The sequence below is a fragment of the Varroa jacobsoni genome, unplaced genomic scaffold (assembly GCF_002532875.2).
Source record: "Varroa jacobsoni isolate VJ856 unplaced genomic scaffold, vjacob_1.0 scaffold_1114, whole genome shotgun sequence".
Classification (NCBI taxonomy): domain Eukaryota; kingdom Metazoa; phylum Arthropoda; class Arachnida; order Mesostigmata; family Varroidae; genus Varroa; species Varroa jacobsoni.
Window position 1 is genome coordinate 36,756 of NW_019214016.1, and position 21,685 is coordinate 58,440.

General features: G+C 42.4%; 1 protein-coding gene across 1 annotated transcript in view; it reads left to right on the plus strand.

The window, feature by feature from the left end:
- The first annotated feature begins 1,922 nt into the window (after positions 1-1,922).
- Positions 1,923-21,685, plus strand: part of LOC111266775 (fibroblast growth factor receptor 2) — a 35,920-nt gene continuing 16,157 nt past the window's right edge. Inside the window, exon 1 of the mRNA XM_022844530.2 lies at positions 1,923-3,577. The gene's annotated coding sequence lies outside the window, so the exon portion shown is untranslated. The remainder of the gene's footprint in view (positions 3,578-21,685) is intronic.

The following is a 21,685-nucleotide window of genomic DNA, read 5'->3' on the forward strand; positions in this document are numbered from 1 at the left end:
CAATACTCGAAGCTATAAATCGAAATTGCCTAAGCGAGCAGGCCAATGGACCATTTCCGTCGTCAACGCTTACTGAAAAAAAGTTATTCGAAAATAAATACACAATAATATTTCTAAGTTCAAAGAAAAAATAAATGAAGTTCGCTAAACTCCGCTAATTAAAAGTACCAAAATCGAAAATATATATATATATATATATATATACATTCATATAGATGTAGCGCTCCCAGCTAATGAATTTGGCTTAGTAGAGAGATGAGTACGGGACGATTTGCTCATTTATGACAAATAGGCGATCTTCAGCTAATTTCTCTGCAAAATCTTCGGTGATTTTTTCAAATGGTTACGCATTAGCTACGTTCGATTGGCGTCAAGATTATTACAGCCCCAGATTTGAATTTGAATCCATTGAAACTGCCGAGGCTAAGATTAAACACAAAGTGGAAGCAGGCCAATGGTATAAATAATGAAGCTATAAATAACAGCTGATTCTTGTTGGCGAGTCCTTTATTTTGATAAAGAATCTGCGTCCGCCGGACCAACTACTTAGGGCAATTACAAGGGCAGGCCAATTGTGATGTCTTTGTTATCATAATGCGATACATTAACATGAACATCAACATACAAGTGAAAATGTGCTTTTGTTAACTCTGATTTATGTATCGTTCCATTAAGCCATCCATGCAAATTGGTGTGGTCTTGCACTTGGAAACTTTTTTTTTTAAAGTAAACTAATATTATTATCCTCAAGTTAACCAAAAGGAACTCGATTCAAATTCTGACCAAATTTAGCTGAGTTTCGATCAACAGTGTACGTATCCTTGATAGAGGTTGTGCGGTTCACCGATTCTCAAACTTCTATGGGCATCCAAAGCTACAATGATCGTTCCTACATCCTCTCCGATGACTAGTTATAGGATTCTCACGCAAACACTCTGGGTTGCACCTTCATACCAAAAGGTTCAAGAACATTGCATCTCGTAGCTATGCTACCACAGCTGACCTCATTTTAATATAGGGATATCACTCTAAGACGAATACAAGCACCCCTGGTTCATATGCCAATACTGGATTCTGTACGATAGATTTCTATTTAGCACATGGAGCTGTTCTAATCATCAACACGCTTCCCTGCTGCGGGCTTACTCGAAAAGGAGTTCCGATATCTTTTCTAGAAGTGTCTCAGCTATTCTTCCTCATACCGTGAGCGCCGTCGGAGGAGATTCAACACCAGATGCTTCATCAAAACCACTGCCTAAAAGTCTGCTGCAGATCAGGAGTGGGTAGGGAGAAAGTCATTCTTGAATAGCTTCATGCACGCCCTAGAAAGCCACTTCAAGCTGATCCCAATAACATCATGAAAAAACCTGACAAGTTTCACAGAATGTGCAATTAGTTACAGTTACGTAAAGTTTAATTTAAGACTAAAATTAGGCTAGTGAAAGTAAAGCCTTTTCAACAATAACTAGTAGTGTGAAAATGGAGAGACAGTAAAAAGCATATATCATATCTTGTTGGTGATTGCTGTTTCTGACTTGCAAGCTGCTTTTTCATTACAAGTCTTTACGGAAATAGCTGGGAGGATTTATCAGCTAAGCATTTTCATAAATGGTAAAAACGCAATATATGGTACATAGCGGTCTTGTCGCAGGTTAGGCAATAGGATGTCTGTTGAGCTCACGAAGTTCATGGCATTTTTCCATAACTTAGCAGAATAAGGAGGAATCAGCCACACTAGCAGCAGATAAAATCCCATTGGATATAGAAACATACCAGTTCTAACCAAAGAAAGACTGCCCGTTATAGGCGTCTGAGCATAAAGATGGAAACAAAGTATAATACCTAAAAAGTTGCAAGCTGCTCGAAACCTTGTAAGGAGCGAAGCTTGTAGAGAAGAACAAAAGCTTAATTGACAGGTGTTATGTAAATCTTCATTTGCACTACCTTGAAAGACACCTAAACTTGTTCTTCATTGCTTGTATTTAGAAGAAGGGCGCTGTGACTAGGAAACCTATGTGTTTAGCCAGACCTAACTGTGTCAAAAGTAAGTATACCGTTGCCACAATTTATTTGTAATGATCTCATCGTAATTTATTGCACATTCTCTGACATGCTTCAGAAGTTAATAGATAATAAAAAAAATCATTTTAATTTGCTATCTAATAAACCTCTCAACGCCAATGGCCAATTTATTCGGCTTCTATTCCTGAACTAACTGGCCACCGTATGGTGCTGAAACAATTCCATATATCGTGCGCTAATTTCAGCCATCGTAATTCGCTCAAACGAGTATTACTAAACATTTTGCGGATAGAAATATTATATTACATAATGCTTGAGGCCGCTTCAAGCAATGTTTGTTCATAGCGAAAAAAAACCAATTCTACCATATGTTTGATAACAAAACGCTTCCGAGTTAGGGCCTAGTCTTATGAGGATTTTAGTTTTTTGTTGTTTATGTAAATGACCAAATCCCTTCGGAGTACCCAAACGAGTATTTTCGCTGTAGTAGCGACATTCAGTTTTCTAGTGAAATTTTTTGTATTTAGTCGTTATGGTCCGACTTTATTAAACCACTACGTAAGCCAGAGTGCACAAACAGGAGAGGAGGATATTGCAGCCTCCTTTCTCATCGAGAGTGCGCCGGCCGCGCGACGCTCAGAGTGGGCGGACTCTCTCTAAACGATCTCGAACCAACGGAGATCAGCGATCGCCGCTCACGTTCATCCCTGAGTTCTGAACTGAGGAAAGAAGGAGATCTCTGAATGGTTGCTGATGAACGGTCGTTTCTCCACGCTATTACCCGGAACCCAGTAATTGTTGCAGGCGATACACCCTCAGGGTCCTAGGAACGATGTGCAACATTTGCAGCCCTCATCGTTCCTCGGTCACAAGACACGACGTAAAGGTCAACTGACGACGTCGACACAACCAACAGCAATACGGCGACAATACGTCGATCGGGTCAGACACTGAAGGAAAAAAGAGGGCAACCGTTTGTCAAAGTGTCACATCGAGTAGAAAAAGCTAGTTCGAGATATTGAAATCAGAGGAGATGGATCTGTAGCTCCTACTACAACTACTACTATCTCGCTAGCTGTTGCTGCTGCTGCTGCTGGTATAGTCACCGGGCAGTCAGTCGTCTGTGGAGAAAAGGAAACATGTCCGGGCCGCATCTCCTCCTCATACATATCGAATGAGTTCGCTTCTCTGCAGCGGCGGCTGCGGGAACGTCTTGTCTTCAGTAAGCAGAAGATCTATAGCGTTCGTCGCGCGTTTTAGGAGAGGTTTCGCTAGTGCGGTGAGGTGCGCGCCGAGTGTCATCGAAAAATCGTCGTCAAACCGTAGGAGATAAACGTCGAACTGACCTGACGACGTTGTGGGAAGTAGACCGAATGGTAGATTCAAGTCGATTGGTGTTTATCTGAGGGCTGGGCCATATTGCCGAATTGAAAGGATCGAAATGCGGACGCATCTTCGTCTGTGCCGTTCAGCCCAAAAGTGACGTGAGTTGTATTATCTCGTGGACACGCTGGATTACGTCAGTTGCTGGAAGCAAGACAGCACGCTGTTTACTGTGAGTACTATAACTATTATACGGTCACACTTGTTAGTCTTTCTGTCTGTGATTTAAATATAGTAAGCCTTATTTACTATAGACATACCGCTAATTATAAAACTAGAACGGTACTTGTACACTAAAATGTCACGTTTGGTATTTATGCATAATTCGCTTCTCCCATGCGTGAACTAATCTCAAGCGTTCGTCCTTTTATGTTGTTAGAAAAAAGGCCACCGGCTAAACTGGTGGTCCTACGTTATGAGGTCATTCTCTTGCCTAGCACGTAGATATTCAAGCCTTCAACTCATAGCGTGTTTTTTATTCTAAAGTATAGCTGCGAACACTCTTTGCTAGCCACTGTTTTAAGCAAAAGTCAAAAGCAGTACGAATATGGAGTACCGAGTGGGTGCGTTAATGCGCATTCGTATCATGTAGGAGAGAACGGACATCTGATAGCTTCAGATATTGTTATTGGATCACGGATGAGCAATAGTGTGATACATCTCGAAACAGGTGTGGCGTTGTTGTCCTTGCCGTCGTTGTTATACCCCCACAGGGAAATGTTCTCCTGTGGGCAGCTGGCCATTGGCTACAGCTGTTGTTATTGCCTTGTTTCGTAGCTACCTATGCGCTGTTAATATAGTTTTTTAAGGTTTGTTTTATTTCTGCGTAATTTGTTTACTTTGTCGATCCGAGGTGGATTCCGTCTTTTACGTTACGATCACTTTGTCCCCTGCCGCGTTATAAAAAATCGCTGATCGATCCTCCTCGTTCAACGAAGGAACCGGAACCACAAAATGAACGAATGGTCAATGATTACGCAGAGTGGACTGCGGCGAAGAATACGCAGACAAGCCGACGTTTCGATACGGAACGAATCGATCGTTTTCCCTGTGTCACAGCTCAAAAGTGCGATCTATCTAGTTTTCGATGTCTCTAACCCGTTCTGTGAAACAAGTGCAATAAACACATACAATAATATGATACAGTCTGGACTAGACCGAACTAAAATAAAATTATATAGACTATAATTTATAGTATATTAACATCTAGCTAAGGAAGACATAACTATTCAATAGTAATTGTTCTACTATTGGTAATTTGTCACGTCAATATTGAATTTGGTATCGGTAGGGTACGTATATGGCCATTCAGATACTTAGCCTTCAGACATATCCGGCAGTATAATTCTTTCAGTCAGTCGATGGATGCCCAGTCGATCAGCTACAAATCACAAGTAATCAGATTTGTCTGCTGCTGCTGCTGCTGCTGCTGGAGCAATGAGTACGAATGGACTGCTTTAACGATTACGCTACAGATATATATATATATATATATATACACATATATATATAAAGTGTGATAACAGTGTCTTGTCAAAATCGAGATATTCATTCTAATCCATAAATCTCAAAAGTTGTAAATTCTTGTACAAAATAGTCCTATAGAAATACTGTCCGGTTTTAGCTGCTAGTGAATTGTTGCTATCACCTTAAAGATGTCGATTTTCAACAGCGGTAGGGGCAACCATAGCAATTGAGTTATGCGTGAACAGAACTGATCTCCAGGGCATTCTGGGTTGTTAGAAACACTGTAATATTGTTCATTATACTACATCGAAACAGACAGACACATTTACGTACTGAGAGCTTAACAGCTTTCTATTGTGGCCGAAAGCATTCGCCTTGAAACCTTTGGTTATCTTGAATAGAAAGTATAGTCATAGTATTATTCCAAGGAATTCCGTTCCAGGGGCCTTCTTCGTCGGCTGAGGTCCTGCGCAGTGAAATTTCGCATTGGGTCAATTGAATCGGCTTCGAAGTTGCTAAGCAAATCTTTTATCTGAGAGCAGCAAACGGAATTCATAAGAAAAAAAAAACACCGATATTTCAGTCGTAAACAATGTATGCCACTACGATCGACTCCAAGCTAAATGTCACGTCTCGCTGTGCATCTCTGAAGCAAATTTCGAGCCATATTGTTCATGGAAGGACCCCTCATAGTGTTATTTAAACGATATGTTTCGTTAGGTCGCGTTATCGTTCATGCCCGTGCCATGTACTAGTAGGCATAAGTACGCAAAATCTATGCCGATCTACGCGATATGTAGCGTTTCAATTCTCGATGAAGTCTCGAACTGGGATGGGCTACGCTTGGTTCACTTTTACGTGAGTCATTCGTCTCACCTATTACAAAATGATGATCTATATATAGTAACATTTTGAGAACTTTCAGTTCTTTTCTGTTTAGAAAGGCAATGTTTTGTTTTGATTTCTGGGCAGCGGTACTCAGTATTTTGTTATCTCAGCTGCTCTGGGTTATTGAATAACTAAATGATAGCAATTGCCGTCACACGTTTTTTATGGTCGACTCTTTTCAACAAACGCTACCTTATATCGAATTCGTTGATCGCATTTCAAGCATTCTCTTTGTGAGCACAACTGACTTTTCTTCCGACCCTATCTAACCGCCTGATCTAACCCTACATATAGATTGGGCTTCGTTGAGGTCAATTTGACGCTGATCGCCTTTTTAATACGCTTATCAACGACGCACAAGTGGACAACACGCTAAACGAGCCGTGTAGTTATTAATTTGCCAGAAAGTTACGCTTTGTCATTTTGTCAGCGATAATCGTGCTTGAGGTGATCTTAAAATCATCATCCGTACAATATAATATTGAGCCATTTTTCTCGGTTGTTTCAAATCTACCCCAGCCACTCTCGGCCGGGACGCTTCTCGTCGATTCTCGGCCAGATGCGGCGTTCGTCATGACGGGAATTAAGTTGGTTAGACCCAAGAGACAAGCGTGTCTCCCAGCCCCAGCTATCAACAACAAGCTATGGCTACGGTCAGAATAATAATAATCAGTTTCTGGCCAGTTACGGATTGGGGTTGTGCCTTTACGTTCGCTACCATAGACGTATGACCTTTTTCCTATCCTTTGAACGGGGTGGATCCGCGTTTTCCATTTGACTTGATGGTGTGGTCGGCCGGACAACGGAAAAGATATTTTGAAAATGTGTAGGACATGATTGACCCTTATAGGCTAAATCGATATTGACCATTAATAGTGACTATTAATTTTACGTGCTTTTAACTCTTCAATCAATCGCGATGGCATATAGCTACGGCTGTTTTCAGTAAGTTGAGTTGTTATTGCAATTCTCCATTGGTACAATAACTTTGATTATGTCATTCAACATGCAATAAACCTATACATTTCAGTATTTTATATGTGTTAAAACGCTAGTCATACGAGTTTTCATTTGTATCAGTTGCAAGTATCCTCTATCCTTTACATTTGATTAAAATAGGTAACCGATGATATTTGTGGACCTTGAAAATATAGAGGAACTTGTGCGTTAGTTTATCTAGCGATTGATGACTGGTTCCAGGTACATTGCTTCGATATACGTTTGGCTTTTAGTCGATCTGAATTATTCGTGCCAATATAGCGGGCGGCCATTATTGGGAGTGCTTTATTCAACATTGGATAAGTTGGGCCTATTGCATAGGTTACAACTTGGTAACTATTTAGCATATCGACAGATGTTAATATTGCTACATAATATAATTGAATTCACAATTTTTGTAAGCAAAGAAAAACAATTCCGTTAAAATAACAGACTGAAACACATTATAGCAAACATACGTGATACGGTACTATTAAAAATAGAGCAGAAGTAACAACAAACGATCTTATGGCCTATCAGGTTTTCATTTTGCAAGAAATAGACATGCCACAAACTCAACAAGCGATTACAGGTGTTGTTGTAACGAGATTAGCTATTATTAGAGCTAACTAATTTAAATTCTTCTTCTTCTTCTTCTTCTTAAACAGAGCTCAAGGATTATTTCCTCGCAATAACATATCGTTATGACGAAATTGGTACTCCGATATATTGCTAAAATCTTCCTAATATGTTTGTAATTAAGCTCATGGCGGCTCACTATTGCCAAAATACGTGTATGTTTGCGGATATCGCTTTATCGCAAGTCTAACTTCCGTGGCTTTAGCCCCCCGCTGTTTTGACTGTTTATTCATTCGAACCTGCTTTGCTCTAAATACACTGTTGCGCCACTTCTTCTCTGGTGTCAATATGTTCCTGTGATGTCCGTCGGGCTACTGTATAAATGACTAACAAATGCAGGGAAAATAGGATTAGATTTCTTTTTCGGTCGTTGGGTATCGCGTGCGAGATCTACCCGGCCGAAACTGATGCAGTTTCTGGAGAAGAAGGACCTAACATGTGAGCGGCTGCTTGCTGTTACTTCTGCCACGATTGTGGTGCTCTGGTAGCGGACGGTAGAAGGAGGCGACAAAGGCGCTTGTAAACTCCCATTGACAGAGCGGATTATCACCCCCAATGGACCTCACACGCGACTCCTGCCTTCGGAACAGGTGTACCTGGTAAACGAATTCCCCTACACCTTCATAAGCATTTGCATAATATCTCCTGTATCAGCGATCAAACAACGATATTACAAATGAGAGTTGTCGGTATAACGGATGCCATGGCTGTTTATGTCAACTTCGATCGCCAAGTGGCTCTGTATTCGAGGATACAGCCTTTAACTTATTCTGAATCCAAGCCGATTAGCTTTAGGGTCTTTGTAGAAGTTAAATGCACTTCAATAGATAACCGTATTGTGTGTGCCAGTTAGTTTATGCTATAACTCTAGAGAAATTACAAAAAAAACTTCATCTTAAGTAGGCAACGACTGAAAATTTTGACTTCGGTACTTCGTAAATAGCAAAGGGTGCAAGACCATACAATGTTTTTTTTTCGTGTCCAAGTTCTGTTAAAGAGACTCTAAATCGCTGACGTCTTTCAATCCCATCAAAAACCATTGTAAATTGAGCATCGATACCGTGTCTGATCAAACAACGACAGAACTTCGGTAGATATTGAAAAAATATTACCTCATGAAGGTAAAAGTAGACGGCAAACGGGTCACGTTAGAGCTAAAATGTGAATTTTCTTCAAGTCAAACAACTGCCATCCATCGCATGAAGTGCATGACTTCATGAATAAGTGATTGTGCTTCGTGTTCAGCTTCGCATACAAATGAGTGTCACGCTCGTTTCGAGACATCAACACTGTCGACTGTTTCGATCTTGTAGGGGGTGAGTTATTAGCCGGATGCGGCCTGCGCATATTCCGTCCGCGTTTCAGCGTCGTCTCGCTTACTTCGAAGCACCCTGAAATATGTTCTTCAGTTGGCGACTTATCGAGACGATTTTTGGAGACGAGATCAGTTCAACTGTTCTGGTTAGAAATGAAGCAAACGGTAGAAAGCCATACTAACCGTACTCGATGCTGTTTGAACTTATGGCGATTTTTGGCTGTCAAGAAGCTTCGTGCTACAATTTAGTAGTTGTCATAAGCGGTTAATTTTACCCCCTAATGAAACTAACAATGCTGCCAGTTAGACCGTATTAGAAGATAGGCGTACTTTTTATATCTGTTGCCCCATCTCGTGTCCATAGCACGGACCAATGATAATTGCCCTTGGATGTAGCGGCAGTATTCGGTTCATCCCGCAGGTTCGGTTATGCACTTGGGGAAATAGCGTATGTTATTGAGCTTTCGACCCGTGACTGTGCTAGGAATCGAACACTTGGTTTCTATTCTGAGAAGGTCTGGTCAATGGAAACACCCACTGTATCAGCTATATGACGACAACCGATGACCTTACTTTTATCTCACTTCAATTTGCCCTTTGTCCGTTCCTCTTGCGATTCGCCCAAGTTTCGACACTGCAAGGACTCCAAACATAAAGCGTGTCGCTTCAGAAGCTTCGAGACTATCGCATTCGCGTTGTGGCTGGTCGAAATTTCGATAGTGATCCTGCGGCAAGCAGTAGAGAACAGAGATACAGCCAACAAGAAGAGCAGCAGCGACGCCGGCAGCATCCTGTGACTGCGCGTACATGCACGTGACCTGTTCAGCGAGGCCCTAACTGAGTCCGAAGGTCGCTATCATCAACCCTAATAGCAACAGGATCATGTCCCTCAATTTGTCGATTACGTGCTTTAAAGTAGAGACCGCGATGGATAGACGTGTGGTCAACTGTGCAACAGGGGATTGTTTTTCACGCATTTTCTTCATCTCTCTTTAGCCTAGTTTTCGCTTTCCCTTTCTCTCTCTCTCTCTCTCTCTCTCTCTCTCTCTCTCTTCTACTGCATTCAAACTTTCGAGCTCTTTTCCGCTACAGGCGCTGACGACATGAAAGTTTGGGACAGATAAACTAGCGAAGAAACAATGGGCAGCAGGCCCCGATGGTGGCTGGCCGGCCGGCCGGCCGGCTGACCGCTTTGCCGTAAGCTATCGATGCAACAGATAGAAAAATGCACACAGAGGCAGAGGAACAGAGATCATTGTTTTATTTGGAGCTGGAGGTCTCCAACTGTCATCAGTGTCGGCGGTATTTGGGGATATATGCGAGTGCATGTATGTGGGTGTTTGCCATGAGTTCATCTGCTCCTCGCGTGTTCGCATTGTCGCTCGCACTCGATCGACGTGCCTAAGTGGTTGTGTACTTTTGTGGAGCCAAGCTTATGCCGCTGCTGCTACCCCTGTTGCCATCATGCCGCAGTTCGCGAATGATATGTTCGCGCGTCAAATAGACACTGGCTGTTGGTTAAATCATTCACTTTTCTCGGTGTGGGCGAACGTGTGACCAGATTAAAAGCTACAGCCACTTCGCTGTGGCGTTAGGCGCAGGCCTGTGCGCTCCGACGCATGGGGCTTACAGGCAGTATATGTAGAGGATAGAAACAGAGGCTCAAGTGAGGGCAGCGCCCCGACCAGCAAACCAGAACAGGCTCGTATGTGTTTTCTGCGAGATCTTCGGCGAGAGCCGGTGAACAAACGGAGATCAGACAGACCCAACTCACATCTGGCTGCCGTATGGGCCAGTTATGGACAAATAACCAGCGAAGGCGATACCAACGACGAATCCTCTCTGTTTCTCGATGAGGGAAGGCTAGAGACGGGCTTACGATCGGTCAGCTTCTTTTTCTTCAGAGATGGTTGAACCACCACTATCCGAGATCGCTGAGTGATTGCCACTCGATTCACAACCACGATCAGTACTAAAATGCGTAGAAGTGTATAATATAACTTCCCTACGCCACTACTGAATAACACCAGCCAGTGGCCAAGTGAAATTTCCAACCACAAAATAAGCGATAACTATAAATCGAGCTAGAAACACGCTCTCGAAGAAGAGTACCTTTGAATCGACGCCAGCCCTTTGTTTTACGATCGTTATTTATCTAGTATATGCATAAGGTATATAGGCCAACTGTCTTTGGATAATCAATTCAATGGAACTTGTAATCGTACGAGCTGAACCGTTGACGGCTCAGAATAAAGAAAACTGAAATCGTATTACCGTGAAGCATTTGAAGGGACAATTATAGTAGTATTTATATGTAGTAGTAATTGTACATAGTATTAGATTCTGCTCATGGTGCCTACTTTTGCGTGAAGTGATATCATTTTGCAGAAACATCAACTATAATCAAGTGGGTAATGTTACAACTATCCGCAGCCCACATTGCCACTGGCAGGGCATCGAACCCCCAATCTCGCTATCCTTCGTTTGATCCCATATTAGTGCCAGCCCGTTATCTAATTACGTTCACCCAGCCTGATTACCACTATATTAGCTAGCTACTCATCGTGTACCCAAATCGGCCCTAGGGTGCCGGTGTCCTTATTGGTGAGAGCTGTTCGGGGGAGGGCGGACCATTTGATTTTCTAGCTGTCAATCTCAGTCACCGGTTTGACCGAGCAACTACCAGGTCAATCAATAGCCGCATCGATTCCATACGAATAATTCGTTTCTATCTATCTTTCGCGTATCTAACTCGCGAAAGGCCTGGCTTCAAAAGCACCATTAGCATTAAGTCTTTAGACTACGGTCCCTTTTCTTTGTCTAATCTTCTGTCTGTTCTGCTCGCCGAGTTGTCGAGCACACCCTGTTGTAGACCGAATGACTGAAACACTGCTGAACTCGTTCTAGTCAACTACTGATGCTGGTGGCCGTAGTTCTAGTACGATAGGTATCCTTTCTTTTCATTCTCCATTGCCTCCTTCCTCTTTGAGTCCGCCGGGATGCTCATTTGCTGCTCGCTGAGCCGAGCAAGTGACCCAGACGCTCATACAGATAGAAAATTCGCCCACAGCTGGACACATAGACCCAAGTGCTATTTGTATCTGTGCATGCGTGCATGTGTGCGTATGCCCGCACGTAGCCCTTCAACCATAATTCGTGCATCGAGTCAACCTGCTACGTTTCCTGCGGGTCGGGTCGTAATATGCGACAGTGGGCCGGTCACGCTGCGCTATCACGGTCGTAATAACCACGTTCTGTCGAGAGCAATATTCAAACCATTTTAACCCGTGGCGGTAACACCACACTGGCCGCAACGACAGTAACGGTATAAACTATAAATAGACTCTGATCTAGAAGACTTGACCGTCGTAAGCCAGCGTAGACACGTAGCTATACTCAAACATAATGGATCTAGAAGAACTCAGGTACAATCGCCCGAGTCAATGTTGCTTCCCATGACGGTGAGTCGCAGCAGAAAGTGATCGTATTATACTAATAGTCATGGACTGTCGTAGGCCACGGCTGTTAACGGAAGTTATCACCAACAGCCATCTCTCTACAAGCGTCTATAACGTATGTGCGTATATATATATATATATATATATTATCGCTGACGGTGTTAAAACGGAAAAACAAGAAAAAGTAGGTAGCTCAACAAAGGGCAGTCAGTGGCAATGACTTGTGCTGTCCCTAGTCGTCGTCGCCTCGACGCTAACTCCGATTGTTCTTCTAATCGATTCGTAATGGGGAAACATAACAAAAGGATTCGTACGTAATACATATACATGATTATAGGAACCTTGATAAACATCTTTTCGGTCCTCTTTCGAGCAAACAGGGAATCGCGTGCCTCTAGGTTCACTCAAAGATTAGTATAAATGGATATGACGTGCATAAATCAACAAATAATCCAGTGTTGTTAACGCCTGAGGTTGTAACCAGGAGGGGCGCTATTTCGGGTTATTGACTTGAGCAGTCTGGTGCGGTATAGCGGAAATATCAAAAAATGGGACTGCCCATTATCACTAAGGAGGGTACCGAAAAAGAGTGTAATAATTCTTAATCAGAGTGAGAGATGATCAGTTCAGTTGTTAGTTGTCGTAAACGATATCTGACATGACGTAGAGAAAATACGTACGATTCGTTTATGAGCTTAGTCCAGATAATTATTAGACCAAGGCGATGCGAAGGGGAGGTTTTGGCGTTGCTTACCTTGATCGTGAAGCTCGGCTGATCTATTGAGGTCGTTGCAAATCATTTCGTAAATCGCTATCGTGCAGAGGAAAATCGCTGCTAGTGAACAAATCACTAATGCGTTTTCCCTCGTTCACTGGGGAACCATTTAACCAGAAACATCGCAAGTTGCCGATTATATATATATAGTATTAAATAAAGGTATACCGGCTTATTATCGTTGCTCGTTATCATATCGGCATTCAAAGGAGATTGGAAAGTAGCCAGTAGGATTAGAGCTTTCTGCGCCGAGTGTTCATTACCTATATGCATGGAAAGGTACAGGCTTTTCATTTCTGTATAGGCACGAATAGTTATTACTTCTCTATACAAATGTCTCGTCCCTATCGTAATGGAGAATTTTTTTAATGTTTGTTAATAGGTTTGTTTTTCCTATAGCGTTTCATATTCAGCTATTTAAAAAATATACATATATTGACAAACAGGTGCTGGGAGTTTGTCAAAAATAGCTAACCCTTCCTCTCCTATTCGGGTGCCTTCTACCGGAAAACCTTCCAACGATGAGACAAAAATGTAAAATACCCACGGGGATATTTCTATTTATAGATATGTCGACGCATATATATATATATATATATATAGCGAGATTAGCCGAGGTAGGTACACATTACACTTGGAGTAACTTTCCGAGCTACTCCACGGTGCAAATGGAAAGTGTACCCGGCCGTATCTCAACGACTTGTCGCGTTTGTGCTCAGGAGGCTCGAGTGTAGCCGAATTGATATAGAAATCCGAGTGTAATATTATTAGGACAACGTTTACATTTCTGTCCTGATTTGTTCAAGTGTCTACTACTTTGCGCTATTCCGAAACGAGCGGAAAAATAGATCCCGAAAGCTCCCATGCCATAGAATCGGATAGAAAGGCTCTGGGATCTTTCGATGATGGAAAAGAACTCTCGACTGCTCTATGCATTTAATTTTGTCTAAATGTGTTTGACATTAATATGTTTCAATGGTTAAGGCCAGGTAGACCGTTTTATCACAGGAAGGTTGAGTTAGAGAGGATTTTCGGATAATATTGGTACCTCATGAAACATTTCTTAGATATGAAGAAAAACCCAGGCTTCGCATATTCCAAAGAGAGTGGGTTCCGTAGATAACGAAAAATCAACTTTAACCTGTGGCCAGCTAATGCGTAATCTGTAAATATATTTTAGAGGTTCTGGAGCTACCCGGTTGACGTGCAATTTGTCTAAATTCATATACATATATATATATTCAAGTGAGCTAGCAAGCACGTAATGCCTCACAAGCCGATACACGTATCGGGAAATCGTTGTCATACGTTCCCAGTGGAACAATTTCCTCGCGGATTCCTAATAATCGGACCGTGCGCGAACAACCAATACAAATCCGTGTACAGTAGCTAATGAAATTTAAGAGAATTCATCTATGATCTCATCAGCTGCTTGCCCTATGTACTATAATATTTACCTCTACGCGATCGACTCGGTGGTCTGGACGGCCAAACTTCCGGTTGAAGGAGACAACGGTCGCTGCTTAAAATCCTGCTAGGGACATATCGTTATGGAGAGGACACTAAATAGATAACAGTGTCTGATTGACACCGTTCGTTGACCCAAAAAAAGCGTAATTGCGGGAACACTTAGCGCAGTAGCTATCCACGGGAACGTCTTACGGTCAAGATCCTCCTTGACCAAGACAGTGATCAAGAAACGCCTGTTTTCTTACGAAAGGTGAGAAAACTGATCAGCTCGATCTGAGCGGCAGCCCAGAAGAAGCGTTTCCAAGTGGAGTGTAATGGCACTATCGTATCATCATTGTTTTATCGTCAATTGTTTTAGTTAGCGGTGATGCATAGATATGTTCGTTATTTTTATTGATTGCCAATATCCTTTCTATGTACCATAGTCATGAGGTACTGATATACCAACTGCACTAGCTGGCAACCTTCAAACAAACTACAAATTATTCTAGTTGCTTTAGTCTCATGGTCGTGTAGAGATCAGTCGAGGTGACGACCTAAGGACAGGCTCAGTAGTTGTTCATGAGAATATATGTTTAATGCCCTGTTACTATGAGATCGATAACACACTTATCACTGTTAGTGGGTGACTTGACTTAAATTATTACATGAATGCAGTGAATTTTAATTTCTAATTTAGTAATTGTGCTTCTCATGGAAGGTTGAGAACCGAAAAATTGATCTCATTTATTTTGTGAAGTTGTTTTACATGGGTGACGTAAAGAATTATAGCAAACAACGTTCAGCAAGCGCCGTACTCGAAGGCCATTACGACCAAACTTTTATTCGGTTTCGTTTTGTCAGCAAAAAAAACCTTGCCGTGACCTTTCCGAGTCCTAAAAGAATAAACAGGAAACTAGTTAGCATACTTTAACTCATTAGTCAGTTTGTCCTTCAGACCGTTTGGGAATCCATTTGTTCACTTGCCTAACACAATTGTTATTGTTACGGCACGCTCCGTACTTTTAGCGCTTCGTGAGTTTATCGAGTAACGCGTGCGTCGTCGCAGGGAGCACCATTTCGGTGGCCTAATGCTCTTCATGAATCGATGCACTAGGCACGCTTAGAGACGTCGGCAGCTTACCAAATCGACTTGCCAGCGCGTTCGCTCCCCCTTGAGACCCGCTTCGGTTTTCTTGTTTTGTTGATTGGACTTCGCAAACTTCTATTACGCACCACGAAATCAGTACGGTTATGATAGACGCTTCGTCCCAAACGCCGCTCTTCAGGCTAGTACTAGCACAAGCACTACAGCCATCATCAGGCCTAACATTGGCCTCATGCTCTATTCAATAGTGGGGCCCCGCCATTGCCGCCGCAACGACTGGTGAAGCGCGCTCCTCTTCGTGCTGTTCCGAAGCAGAACACGTCGAGGGGCAACGATCATGTTATTAAGATGATTTCTGTTTTTTGCGCGTGCGCTTCGTTTAGACTCGAATTTTAGAGCGGGTCAAATAAAGCGCGTTTCTAATGAACAGGAAAGGAGACAGCTGAAGAACGCACAACCGTTTTGGCTCGATTTGTATTATATTCGATCGTAGAAACCGGCGGGATACTTTTGATGCGTTTAGCGCGATTCTCCCGGAACGTCCCATAGCGTGGTGTAAACGTGCATAAGCTTCTTGATAAGTCGACTAAAAGTTGGTAGGAGTCCTGCGGCCAATGAACCTACGAAATGCTCTATGTTCTTCAATGAGAATAAGCGTAAGCATTGATTTTTGGCATATACAAGCAGGATGTACTGCAGGTCCTTATTTAGATTAACGCCTTACGGTGACAGTAGTTTTTTGTTGCTCGCATACCTATTACAATTAATACAATGTTAAGGAGAAAATTCACAAGAAGTAATACAAGGAATCGTCTCTGGCATTTAAAACACAGTCTAGGAGATTAATAGTGGTAATAACAGCAGTTTTGCGCTTACAGTCATCCGGAGACTTTCCGTGCATAGATAATATTCATAGGTTCAATTTGCGTCATTTGGCAGCTTGGGCTGTATGAAATTCTGACTTCTCAAACCGTTTCGTCTGTTCCTAAAGACTTGATTGTCGAGATCTGTTCGTTGCATTCGCTCGGGTACCATGGCGTTTAGCGTATTTCGTTAGAGGTGGCGGTCTTTGGTGAGAGGCCTTTGAGTTTACCTAATACAAATGCACACCGCATAACGTATTGCCTAGACGGCAAAAACGACCACACGTATCCAATCACTACAATCGTCGTACTTCTAGTGAATATTAGTAAACAGTAACAGATTTTCCTCATGGAACGCGTTCGACCACCATGTTCATGAGTCGACATATTGATGGAAGCGTTCGGACGAATCTTCATCTAGCGATCTGTACGGGTCGATCATTGGCACATTGCGAATACATTTGCAGTAATAGTTTGCGGCAAGTATCAGAGGCGGGCTTTAGGTACCTCGATAGAGGAAGGCAGAGGGGCAAGAAACGATGCGGTTCGATGCAATAGATGTTATGTATGTCGACGCACAGACGAAGCAAAATCAAACGCACGATTGTGAGACGACCGTTGAAATTGAATATCGTTGAATTCGCCGTTCGAAAATGTGTCCAGGGCCCTCGCTAACGAAAAGTAATTATTCAGATGTACGCTTTTCCAACTAGACTGAATAATTCTAGTTCTATTAACAAAAACACAAACTCAGAGCAAGTGTAGTCATGTAAAAATAACATAAGTGAGAAACAAATGTATGATATATGCGTTCAGATAGCTACGGTGACGCAAACCGTCAACAGAAGATTGTTTAAGAAACTGGGTCACATGAAATTATTCGACATATGTCACTGTGTTAATCGTAACAATAGGGGGCAAAGGTGTTGAACGCCACACTGAAATATGTATCGTCGAGAGCACTATCAAGTGAAGGATTCCGCGTTGCACGTACTTACCCAACAGTTGAATGTCAATATCTGGCTGTAGACCTACTGACAGAGTAAAACGTACAATGCGTTATTATTATTCTTTATTTTCTTATCATATTTGCATCGTTCTCCGTGTTACTGTAGGCAGTAGTTAGAGACGATATTAACAACAGCAGATGGGGCCCTCTGATCGAATGATACCAGAAGGGGCCATATCTTTCTTAATTCTCGCCAGCTACTATGGAGGCCGTTGCGGCTAAATGGCACAACGAAAGGAAAGTGAGAGAGTAAGGACGAGGTCGCTGCAGCCGCTGATTGCAATGATCATTATTACGACGATGACGAAGGCGGAGAAAGAGGTCCAGTAAAGATAAAACATCAATAACCGGACCGCAACAAACTGTCTGCTGGAGTAGCAATAACATAATAACACGCACAAATGTATGCACGCTTGTGATGAGGCTTTAAGTCTTACCTAGAATTAGGTTTGTTTCAGGACGTCTGACAATTTGAATTTTGTTTTTACCATTGCATTTTTTTCGACCAGTAACTTTTTTATCCCTAGGGAATTTGCTATTCATGCGCTATTGTCGCTAAACAACAGGCCGTACCGAGAAGCGTTAGTAGCTGTTGGTCGTATTTGAGCAAACGTAATTTACGCATGATTCACTATATGAAAACGATCCTCGGTGCTTTCTGGGCGTACCATACCGCGTAGGGTCGTATCCATAGAATCCATAACGTCCGCTATGGAAAGCATATCAAGGATAACGCGATGCACCTATGCCTTTGATTTTTCCACCTAGTAAAATAGACGATGAAGGTAACAGCAGATGTTGACAAGTGAATGCCAGTTCAATCCAATAGCACCAGGGGTGTCTTAAAATGGATCAGCCAATAGAACCTCTATATACCTAGATGTGGAGAATCAATTATTCATACATCCAAAATGCCTCACCATCATTCAATGACATTCTCAATTATTAAAATAGGTAAACACTTCAAATAACAATGATAGCTCGAGCGCAATATTTTCAACTATTTAACAACAATGGTAGTATACCTTGAGTAAATGGTTAGACACTACAGGCTGACTTCGCAAACGTTTACGACGTCCAGTTGACTATATCAAGTTATTACTACCGTGAGTTTTACTAAATTCGTTTTATGCCATTGTGGCGTCCCATTAATAATGTAAGTATTTTGTTTGCAGTATAAACACCTATTGCCTACGATAAATATGAACGTATAATATTTCCTCGTAGAGAACCGTGATATGCTCTGCGTATAAATTACTCGGAATGCTCGTGCATCTTTTTCGTCTTTCACGAGGGGCTGAATCGATTTATTGATCTTCTTCGAATCTCTATACAATTGGATAGCGTCGAAAGCACGTAAAGATTGTTATGGCTACTGGGCGCTGTGCATCTAATTTCGCTGGATCTATATATACCTATATATCCATGCAGCTTTTAACTCCGTCTCTTCTCCGACCATATTCTCTCTAATCTGCTAACTGTTCTACGATAGAGCCTCGAAAACCGTGATGAGCTCTGGGCTGACCAATGCAGTGCCACGGATAGGTTTCAGTTTGCTGGTGCCATCATCGGCCTCAGAGGCACATGTGCACAGTAAGAACTGTCCGACCAATACGTTGTACTCTCAAAGCTATCGATCGAACAAGTGTTCCAAAGCGGGAGATTAGAAGAATCGCTCCCTGTGAAAGAATAATGTCCATCCACGCAAATTGGCGCGTGCTCGTCGATCAGGGCCCCCTAATGAACGCATTGACGCATCCCTCTGTTCGTGTCGCTCTGAACGGAGCATTACGTTCCTTCTGCTGCCGCTATCGTTGACGCAATCAAATGCTAGTGCCAGTTCTCATGTGCGATGAATCTTGAAGTCATCGTCGTGTCGCTGATCAGTGAACAAGCACAGTTGGGCGGTCATTCCCTTCCAACGCTCGCTTATCTGTGACCGATGAAAATGAAATGGTATTCATCATCGATTACATGTAAGCCCCATCGCTTTGCGAAGCGAGGCAATCCAAGCCTCAAACATCGATCGACGCGTCCGTTACCGGCGTTTGTGACCACTAGTGATCAAGTGCTAGAAGCATACCGATGTCATCTGAGAACGCTCGAAGCGTCGAGCATGAATTCAGTGCTCGATTGACCATCGGATGCCGTCACCCTATCAGCCATTTCTAGCACAAATCATGTACTACACTAAACATACGTTGCTCGTCAATATTTACATATATCTACTCGTGGTTAACACATTCGGTCCATTTTGAAAATTCCCGCGTGACGGGAAGATGCAGATTAAACCACGGTTGCGAAATAGAATACATCCGAGCACATTCTCAATGCTATTGTTTAATGAGGTAAAGTTGATGAAGTGGTATAATACAACCGTAGCACACTTCGCGTAATATATTGACGTGCGGCAAGCTTGTAAGTGTATGTGTGAGTGAATGTGAAGGAAAGGGGCTGCGGAATGGAGATGTGCAGGGCAGTTCAAGTGATGTGTTCCGAACTTGAAAAATAATGAATTTATTGTAGGAAAAAGTAAGGGTTTTTTTACTCCAAGCGAGAGAAGTAACGTTTGGCGTATCATAGTATAAGTTCAAAAAATAAAAAGCTACTGTAGAAATAGGAGACTTGTTTCGATTGTATGGAAACCATGAAGCGCGTCTTCTTAAACAGCGTTTAATTTGACTATAAAACTGAACTTGCGTTAAGTTTCCTGTTTCTTCGAGGAAAAATAAGCGTCGTCCGGCAAGTTTAAACGTAAAGGGCTAGGTTTCCAGAGAAAAAAACATTTTCGCTACTGAGAAAATGATCTTTAAATCGACACTGTCAAGCAACTTCGAAAATAATTTATAGCAAACCTTGACGAATAGATTTTTTTCTATCCAGTATCGTGACGTTTGTAAAATAAGTTATAAGCTTCGCGTTCGGCTATTTAAGTTCGGGCAAAGTTAAGCTGTGGAGGAATTACGCTTTGTTTCTATTGTTATTTTTACAAAGTCTGCACAATGTCATTAGTTGGTTGTGGATTGTTTCAAAGTGCAGTTGATTCAACTTTGTCGGGTGGCGAGAGCAGTCTTCCAAGATTATGAGCTTATACGCGGCTTTAGCAGCGTCGAACAATAGAGCCGAGAGTGTACCCCTAGTATGCCCCTGCGTTCCCAAAGCGTTTAGAGAAGAGGGCCAATCTAAATAAAGCACGAGTGTTCCATTGGTTCACTTTTTGCACACGATACTTGTGGGCTTGATGAACCTGACAAGCGTTTACTGTCAGATTGCTAAATCTCTGTCCTTTGGGCGGCCGTTGTTTTGGACCCTGATTATTCCCCATTTTCCTCTACTAAGGCATTTATTTGTTGTGATACTGTTTCCTAATACCGGACCGATTTATGATAATACTTCAGTCGTTCATTAGATGACAACTGTTAGTATGGTATCGCGAGACATGTATTCAAAAAGCATCGAATTTCGTGTTTGCTTACGCTGTTAATTAAAATATATTGTGATTCAGACATGCACGAATAACGTAAAGATGGCGCTCGCCTTCGGGTGGGCTAATTGTTTCCCTAAGAACCAATCCAAATCAACTAGGGGGAAAGGGACGCAGATCTACCCAGTTATAACTTGGGTGTGCGCGGAAGTTAAACTGTTTCGCTTCTACGGGTTCTGTTTATCTAACTAGTTTTTTTTCAATTGAATTTTGTCTAGATGACAAGTCGGGCTCGCAGATCAGTTGCAGTTGATTGGAAATGTCTTCTTACGACTTCGTTCGCCCGTCTATTCTGCCCAGTTTACTTGAAATCGACTCGAAAAGTCATAGACATATGTGTTCGCTGCCATTCTCTAGCACAGCTAATTTGGTTTTCGATCTATTACATGAGAAGGGTACTGTTAGGGCTCTTATTTGCAGCAGTGCGAGCTCGTGGGAGCCAGCGGGTACACACGGAGCCTCTTTTCTCTCTTTTTGTTTTTGGCTGGCGTTAAGCATGCACGTGTCTACGTATGTATAGATCGAACTAACGAAGTGTTGGCAGAGTCTCGACGGAAGCCGGGGGCCACATTTGATTCCGTCTAGTTACTTACATCAGGAGGGCGGTCCTAATTCTATTCATGTCGTTGTTGTTGCGCATGGCATTAGTCAAATCTTGACTTATGTCTATCAGAAATATTGCTAGTCGCGTCTATAGGAGGTGATGCTTTTTCGAAAGCTGCCTGTTCGGTTATAGGCTTAGTGAAGGTCCGGGGCCAGAAACTCTAGTAGCGCACTTTTCCTATCGCTTTACGCTTCTCTTTACTGCCAATGTTCTAGTATCAGGAAATCTTCGCCATTTCGCTTT